An 8,662-nucleotide genomic window follows, 5' to 3' on the forward strand; every position below is an offset into this window, starting at 1 on the left:
GCGTATGAAAAGTTACCTTCATAGGCTTCAGCATCCACTTTGGTGGCACATTTTCTATCTGTGACGGGCGAAGAATAGAAGATCTGCCTACGACTTCTGGAGATGTGAAAAGTATGGCACAGTTTTCAGCAGCTATGTCATTGCTAGCATTATCTCCACTTAAGGTATGCAGACTCATTCTAGGTAAAAGTAAAGGTAAAGGTAAAGGGACCCCTGACCATTAGGTCCAGTCGTGGCCGACTCTGGGGTTGTGGTGCTCATCTCACTTTACTGGCCGAGGGAGCCGGCGTACAGCTTCCGGGTCATGTGGCCAGCATGACTAAGCTGCTTCTGGCGAACCAGAGCAGCGCACACTGTTTACCTTCCCACCGGAGTGGTACCTATTTATCTACTTGCACTTTGACATGCTTTCGAACTGCTAGGTTGGCAGGAGCAGGGACCGAGCAACAGGAGCTCACCCCGTCGCGGGGATTCGAACCGCCGACCTTCTGATCTGCAAGTCTTAGGCTCTGTGGTTTAACCCACAGCGCCACCCACTTCCCTCAATTCTGCCTCCCTTCCAATCCATAGTCGCCGACCCGAGAGACGCCGATTTGCCAACTGAGGTAAGCATGTCGCGAATTCCTCACGGCACTTTAGCAGAAATGCTCAGAGTTCCAGGTTCTTCAGTGCAGCATTATTTATTGTGAGCTAAATATATATACAAATATCTACAGAAGCAGTTCATACAGCCAGACAGAGTACCTGGCTGCGCCTTGAGGCAAATAGGAAGACTCTTTCTCTCTGACCACACTCCTCTACACCACCCTCTGACCACCTTTACTGCTGGACAGGTTTCCCTTTTAAACCGATGACAGCCAATCAACTGTCAGCTCATTACTGCTGAGTCATTCTAACCCAGCACCTCCATAGAAAGTATTGCATCAGCCTGTTGCATCAACTAGCAAACTCAAGCCTGCAGACTTACTATCTTGCACAGCATTCTGTGAATCCCAACAAAGCACTGCCGCGGCCGCCGCGTTCAAAGAAATCAGATTGGTCTGGCGTGACTTATCTTTGAGAAATCCATCCTGGTTCTTAGTAATCACAGCATTGTTTTCTAAATGCTAACAGACCGACTGTTGAATTATCTGTTCTAGGATGCTCCCTGGTATTGATGTCACGCTCACTGGTCAATAGTTACCTGGCTCTTCCTTTCCCCCCCTTTTTTGCCTGCCTCCAGTCTGTAGGGACCTCACCTGTTCTCCCAAGAATTCTAAAAGATAATAGACAAAGGCTCTGAAATTACACCCACAAGCTCCTTTAGTACCCTTGGGTGCAGTTCATCAGGCTCTGGAGATCTGCATTCATTTAAAGTAGCTTGGTGTTCCCTTCCTACCTCTTTTCCTATCTTGGGCTGCAGCTCACTCCTTACATTCTTTAATCACCAGGTTGGGCATCACTTTCCTTTTGGGTGAAGACAGAGGCAAAGTAGGTGTTGAGTAGTTCCGCCTTTTCTCTGCAGACTCATGCAGTCTGCACCAGATTGCACATTAATGGGCATCTACCTTTCAACTGCATACCTGTACAGAACCCAACCCTGATTAGCCCAATGTATGGAGAGGCATCACTGTCAAGTTGCTACTTGTCACAATATGCCTGGTTACAGACATATATCTTCAAAATCTTTCCATCACTTCCTGTCTTAGCGTTATTACAGTCTGTTGAATTTCATGCAAATTCACAGCATTTTTTGGGCTGTGGAAAAGTATGCAGTATGCTTTCTCCTATTTGGGTCCCCCCTTCACAACCACACAATGCTAGCAAGTTACATTAGCGTTGCAAAACACAGAGAAAAGAGAGCAATAGCTGCACAAAACAAATGTCAGGTGCTTGTCTTAGGCAGGCAACTTCTCATATTTATTTTAGAGCTCAACATTACTATATTGTTCTTTTTATTTGATAACAGCTTTGGTAATGGCTTTCATTTGCAGTAAATCTCTCATTCTGTCTTTCTCTTTCTATTAAAGCTAGGACGGTGACCTTTCTGAGATGCCAACATGAAAGCTTTAAGAAAGAAAAGATAGAAATGTAGCCAGTGCTAAGAGGGTATTTAATGAAAATATAGTAATTATAATATCCCGGAGCCCTTAGAAAAAGCTGCCCAGCCTGCAGAATACCCAAGAATGTAATAAAGTATAATCAGTTCAGTGGTTAAAATATGTAAAACAATATACCAAAATATTTTATCAGTCAGCAAGTTTTCCATAATGAAATGTCACAGCCACAATAACTGTTGGATCATAAATCACATTCATCCTCCCAAAGCTTGTGTGAATAAGTGTTTCTTCAAATGACACCTACATTTTAAGGCAAAGCATAGTTGTAAGGGAAACAAATTTCAGTCAAGAGTGCCACAATGGAGGAGGCCCTGCCCCATGTCCCAGGAGTTCACCATGGGACTACACCGAATGATCAAGTCACCTTTTAAATTTCCCTAATACACCAGGGTGATGCTATGCTGGAGGTAAGGAGGGCAGCTGGGATATTTGCTCAATGAAGCTGCATGGGGTGCTTTGCTGCAACTACCCAGTGCATTTTTCTTTTTTTTTTATTATATCATATTTATTAAAGTTTCCAGAAATATAGAAATACAAAGAAAAAGAAAAAGGAAAAAAAGATACTTGAAACCTTACTTTCATTACCTACTTTCTGGGACTCCCCCCCTCCCCCTCCCAATTGTATTCCCTTTTCATTAATTTGGTTCTACAAGCTCTCACTCCCAATTTGAAGCTTAATTTGTTTAACCCACTATCCAAATTGAATTGTACAAATCTTACCACCGTCCCACATCATTAACAAGAAAAAAAAAAAAGATTTTCCCCAAGATCCACCCCAGTTCCTTCCACGAATTCCCTTTTTTAAACACGTCCAATCAAAATAAAATGACATACGTAAGTTATATAAAGAAATAGAAAATAAAAGATATAAAAAGATTCAAAAGATGATTACACAGCCTTTGGATTCCAAATCTCCCCCCCCCCTTCCCCGGTTTGAATTCCCCATGTCCATCAGTCTATATGTTATCAGCCTGTAGGTCTCAAGTCATGGCCAAATTTCTCCCCAATTCCATCTTGCCGGTTTTCTTTTAATTTATTAATTTTAATAATATTTAACTTCAAACGTCCAATCTAACAGAGGCCTTTAATTTCCTTGATCTTTACCACTCCTCCCATTGTTCTTTCCGTGTCGTAGTCAGTCCTTTGTTCTTCTTATTCCTCACTTTCTCAGGTTTCTTGTCCTGTGCAGCTGCTAAAACGTTCTAATTCAGAAATCTGGTATCTCTACAGAGGTTTGTTATTCAGGAACAAAAACTTACGTCCAGTCCCTTCCTTTCTTCAATAGAAAATTCTATTGTCTCCTTTAATGTAAATACCTCTGTAGACAAAATACTATTTCAGTTTTGCAGCTTTCCCAGCCTGTGCGAATCCCGGAGTATTTTTCCACTTACGACCGTTCTTGTAATGTCCCGAAACCCCTCTAGGGGGATTGTAATAACTTTGTATCCTCTAATCCAAAAGTCAAATTGTTGTTCCTTATTTTCCGACAGTTTATATCCATATTGCAGCAAATTGTAACAAAATTAACCAGCAAAGTCTTCATAACAAAGTCCTCTTTATATTCTCCAGCTTTGACAGCTACTTTGACAGCTGTCAAAGTCTCCGTCTCTCTTCACCAGGCTCTGCGAATCGCCCCGGTTCCCGGGGGGGGGGGGTTGCATTTTCCTTCTCCCCCTCCACTCTTCTCCTCCAGCACAGTTCTTATAATTTCCCATCGTGGAATTAATGATTTTTATCAAGAGTATATTTCCCTTTCGACCTTGGTTACCCAGTCCTTGTTTTGGAATGTTTACAATAGGGGGGGGGGATTGACTTCCTTTTTAGATCGCCCCCGCTCGTGCCTAATCCGAAAAAAAATTCCTTTTTTTTCTCCTTTTGAACCCGGTTTCCCAATTACTCACGGGTTGTTGTTAATAGTCCAAATTTCCAATGGAAGAAGTCAGCGCTCTCCGTCGAATGGCATGCGGCTGCACTCGGCAGGGAAAGCAGAGGACTCAAAGCACCACGCCGCTCCCCGGCACCCGATCCGAAGCCTTTAAAAAGGCTCCTTCACGAGTCGGGAGGGCGCTAATGGTGCCAACCGAGTCACCCATGTCCACGGGCTCCGTGCCCGTGGTTTTTAAGGGTCCCCGCGTCGCCGGCGTGGTAGGACCCAGCCCCTGCCGAGCAGACTCCCTCCGGAGCTCGGAGGGAGTCCGCCATTCGGCGATGGCGCCAACCCGGAAGTCTCTACCCAGTGCATTTTTCAGCACTGGTCATCCCTTTTAAGAGGTTTTAGGCCTTGCTTTCCAGAGCTCAGTGGCGTGCCAGAGTGAACTGTCTCTTTCTTCATTTCTTAATGCCATGGAAGGGAATAAAAGGTCAGCTCTCTTGCTTCTGCATATATAGAAAACTAGGTCATTAGATCCAGCACTGTAGACAGCATGTAATGTTTAACCAAACTCCAGCACAGAGTTAAGAGCTCCCCATGTTTTTCTAACTCGTATTGGCATCATCCATTTTTTCATCTTGGATAATAGCTGCTATTGCCCCTGTCCATTATGTACTTAATAAGGGGACAGTGTGATGTTATCAGCTACCATCTACAATATTGCAGTCTACTTGCATCCTGAGATAGCTCCAGCAAGGAATTCTCCAAACTAAGGCTGCAATCCTAACCCCATTTACTGAGGAGTAATGTTCCTTCATGTCAATAAGGACTTATTTCTCAATAGACATGGTTAGGATTACAACGCAAACTGTTTAATGACTACATCCCCATTAGGAAGTAGTGATTTGGGAATTTTGTAACCCAGAAGGCATTTCCATGCAGTCAGTCACACAAGAACTGTATGGTGATTCTAAAACCATGTATTTTGACATGTACAGTGGTACCTCTGGTTAAGTACTTAATTCATTCCAGAGATCCGTTCTTAACCTGAAATTGTTCTTATTCTGAAGTGTTAAGTTGTGGGTGAACATATCAGACAACACAGTGATTCTTCAAACAGCTCTTGTTTATTCACAGGCCTGAACTGAAGGGTTCAGCCAGAACTGAACTGAAGGGCTCAGCCAGCCTGCTTATATAGAGCTCCACTACAACACAACTGTAACCACTTTCTGTAACTATCCAGTCACTGAATGTCACTTTCAATCCCTTATTTGCATATGTGGACCTGAGTGAAAACTATCTACAGTATCCCCCTGCTGGCCCAGGGTGAGATCTTCAGTACATAACATGAAGCACCACTTTAGCTAATGGGGCCTCCCACTGCTGCCGCACCGCCGCTGCACGATTTCTGTTGTCAAAAACCAATAAATTTATTAAGGAACAACTGTACCACTAACTGGAACCAGTTATTGGGATTGTATCTCACTGGTGCTTAAGTAACTACACTGGCTCCTGGTCCATTTCCAAACACATTTCAATGTGCTGCTGTGGCGCTTACTTGCAAACAGGCTTTCTAGTGAATATACACTGCTTGTGCTGTATGAAGTATAAATATATATACATCATGCGTATGTGCACATGGATTACACACAATTTCTAAGTACCTTTCATACAGTAGAGCTGTGATGTGTCAAATGCCCCCAGCCCCAGCACACTTTGTGTGTTAAGTGGCAAAAGGAATTAAAGGTAATATGTTCTTTCTGGTCCTTAACTCTCTCCCCCACAACTCCATTCTCCATCACTACCATGCATTACCATGGTACCTTCACTTAAGTGTGGGTATACCTCATGCTGCAGGAGGTAGTCAGTCTGGTTATACTGCTGCCTTCCATTTGAATTTTAAAATTATGCATATATGGATATGCAAGAAGTATTGTAAAGTAACAATATAGTCTTATTTAAACAACCTTCTTTGGGATGAATACAAATTTAATACGGATAAGAGCCAAATTTTAAATATGGTAATTTCACTTCTTTAAGCAAATAATTATCCTTTTATTACTTGTTACATGTAGGATGTCATAAGGAAATAATTCAGTTCCTAATATTCCTTGCCCCTTCACAGTCCCTCCCCCTTTTCAGGTCCTTTTATGCATGCAGAGTTCCCATAGGTCTTATGTGACAAAATATATCCAAGGCCGAATACAACAGGATCTATGATTTTAGCTACACATGCATCCCACCACATAATTAGAAGTTCATCTAACAGAATTATCATCTATTAAAAGGGGTGACTCCTACTCTGATTTTTTGCATTTAAAACAATGTTTTAACCTTAATCAGAAAATAAGGCAAAATTACAGTGGTTATCTCAAGTTAAGCAAGCAGTTTAAATTCATGTCGAACAATGACTATTTTGTTAGCTTTCCGAGCCTCAATTAGGTTATCATTTTCACTCTATAATTCAAAACATGTACTCCTCTGGTAAAGATGTGTAATAGCTGTAAATTGTGTGTGAGTATGGGCATACTTTTGACTGTTTCGGCTTAATGTGCTTTGATTCTTAACAGACAAGATAAAACACAAGAAGGTAGCGATTATCCACAATGTTGTATGCCTCCACATTTCTCCACCTACCTGCTAATATGCCACATGCACTATGGGAAAGAGACTCTGGTTGTAATATAAATTAAGAGGGCCACTTGTTCTAGAAAGAAATGGTTCTCGAAATGAATCCATCAGCTCACCATCCTGTTTTGCGTGTTTTTAAACATACACTGCCAACAGCATGTTTTGATTTCCCTTGTGTTTAGGCAGTACAGTGGTACCTCGTGATGGGAACGGGATCAGATCTGGAGCTCCGTTCGCATCCTGAATGGAACGCAAGATGCGATGCCGTGTCTGCGCATGCGCGGGTCGCATTTCGCTGCTGCCGCGCATGCGCGTGATGTCATTTTGAGCATTTGCACATGCGCGAGCAGCAAAAGCCGGAAGTTACGTGCTCTGTTACTTCCGGGTTGACGTGGAGTGCAACTCGAACACGCTCAACCCGAAGCACATTCAACTCGAGGTATGACTGCATCAGCAATCTTAAGTGTCGGAGGGAGAACGATGCATGTGAATGAACTAGCAGCCTGATCCTGCTTCTAGAAGGACCTTGTTTTCTTTTATCAGTTGTTATTTAGGTCAATTCAATTGCAATACACATCCTACATGTTTACTTGGAAGTAAACCCAGGTAGCAGGTGGGGCCACACCAGTGCTCAACCAGTCCTCCAGTCAGTTGTTTCACTGTGGGAGGCAGTGGGGTTTTACTGGGAGGCACTGGGGGAGGACCAGGTGGCGGTGAGATTGCCATGCTGCAAACACACAAGCAGAAGCACCAGATTGGCTTCACAAGCTTTTGTTGTTCTACAAAATAGCACTCATATTTCAGTAACTTTTCTTCCCTCCGGTGCCGGTTTTGTCATCAAAACAAGCAAGAGCCTTACAAAATCCATGGATCGCAGGCCAAGATCCTGTTTGGAGAATCTGGTCCTGGTCAGAACAACCACAAAGAAATGCAACTTTCTCAACTGTTTCGTAGTCTAAGACATTGAGCCTCTTGAGCTTGCTGATCAAAAGGTTGGCAGTTCGAATCCCCGTGATCAAGTGAGCTCCTGTTGCTCTATCCCAGCTCCTGCCAACCTAGCAGTTCAAAAGCACATCGGTGCAAAGAGATAAATAGGTACCGCTGCGGTGGGAAGGTAAATGGTGTTTCTGTGCGCTCTGGTTTCCATCAGTGTTCTGTTGCGCCAGAAGCGGTTTAGTCATGCTGGCCACATGACCTGGAAATTGTCTGTGGACAAATGCTGGCTCCCTTGGCTTGAAAGCAAGATGAGCACCGCAACCCCGTGGTCACCTTTGACTGGACTCAACCGTCCAGGGGTGCTTTACCTTTTTACTACTGCTACTACTGTTATTACTTACACGCCACCAATCTGACTGGGTTGCTTGTGGGATGCTCTCCCTGAAGAGGCCCACCTGGGGCCTTTCACCACATATATATATATATGTGTGTGTGTAGGCGCTGAGCGGAAAACGTTCCCCTTCAGCCTTTGTCTCTGGCCTTTCAAACCACTTTTGTGGGAGTTATGGGTGGCTATACATTTTTGCGTTCGAGCGAAGAGCATCGTGTGAATGTAACAGCAACAACAAAAAATCCGTTCTATCCACCCCCCATGTTTCGTGACAGCCCCATGCTCTTGACTCGCTGTCGCTATTCCTGATATTATCATCCCCTTCCTCTCCTCTCCTCCATTATACCTAATTTGATGTTTGATGTTTGTTTGATGTTTTATCGTGTTTTAAATATTCTGTTCTGTTGAGAGCCACCCAGAGTGGCTGGGGGAACCCAGCCAGATGGGCGGGGGTATAATAATAAAAAAATTAACAAGAACAATAATATTGTTCGTTTGTAACGGAAAATCATTCAAAAGCAAAAAAAAAATTTTTTTAAAGGAAGCGAACATTTCTAACGGCTACGAAGCCACACGCTTTTTGGGTCGTGGGGTTGCTTCGTTGTTTGGGGTTGAGCGCGTTCACACGACGGAGCCGCGCCAAAAGAGCCTCCTTTCCCTCGACAGCCGCCGTTTTTATATCGCGCGCTTCTTCTCCTCCTCACAGGTTTTCCCGCTCTTTTTCCCGCCCAGCGC

The 8,662-nt window shown here is 43.6% G+C and overlaps 1 long non-coding RNA gene across 3 annotated transcripts in view; it reads right to left on the reverse strand.

The window, feature by feature from the left end:
• Positions 1-8,662, reverse strand: part of LOC308473667 — a 51,402-nt gene that overhangs the window by 40,451 nt on the left and 2,289 nt on the right. Inside the window, exon 1 of one of the 3 annotated variants that reach the window (XR_013984169.1) lies at positions 8,478-8,627. The exons of the other annotated variants lie outside the window; for them this stretch is intronic. This is a non-coding gene — a long non-coding RNA (uncharacterized lncRNA). Of the gene's footprint in view, positions 1-8,477; positions 8,628-8,662 lie in introns of those variants that run through there. 3 annotated transcript variants of the gene reach the window in all.

The sequence above is a fragment of the Podarcis pityusensis genome (assembly GCF_964106645.2).
Source record: "Podarcis pityusensis genome assembly, chromosome: 3".
NCBI classification, from domain to species: domain Eukaryota; kingdom Metazoa; phylum Chordata; class Lepidosauria; order Squamata; family Lacertidae; genus Podarcis; species Podarcis pityusensis.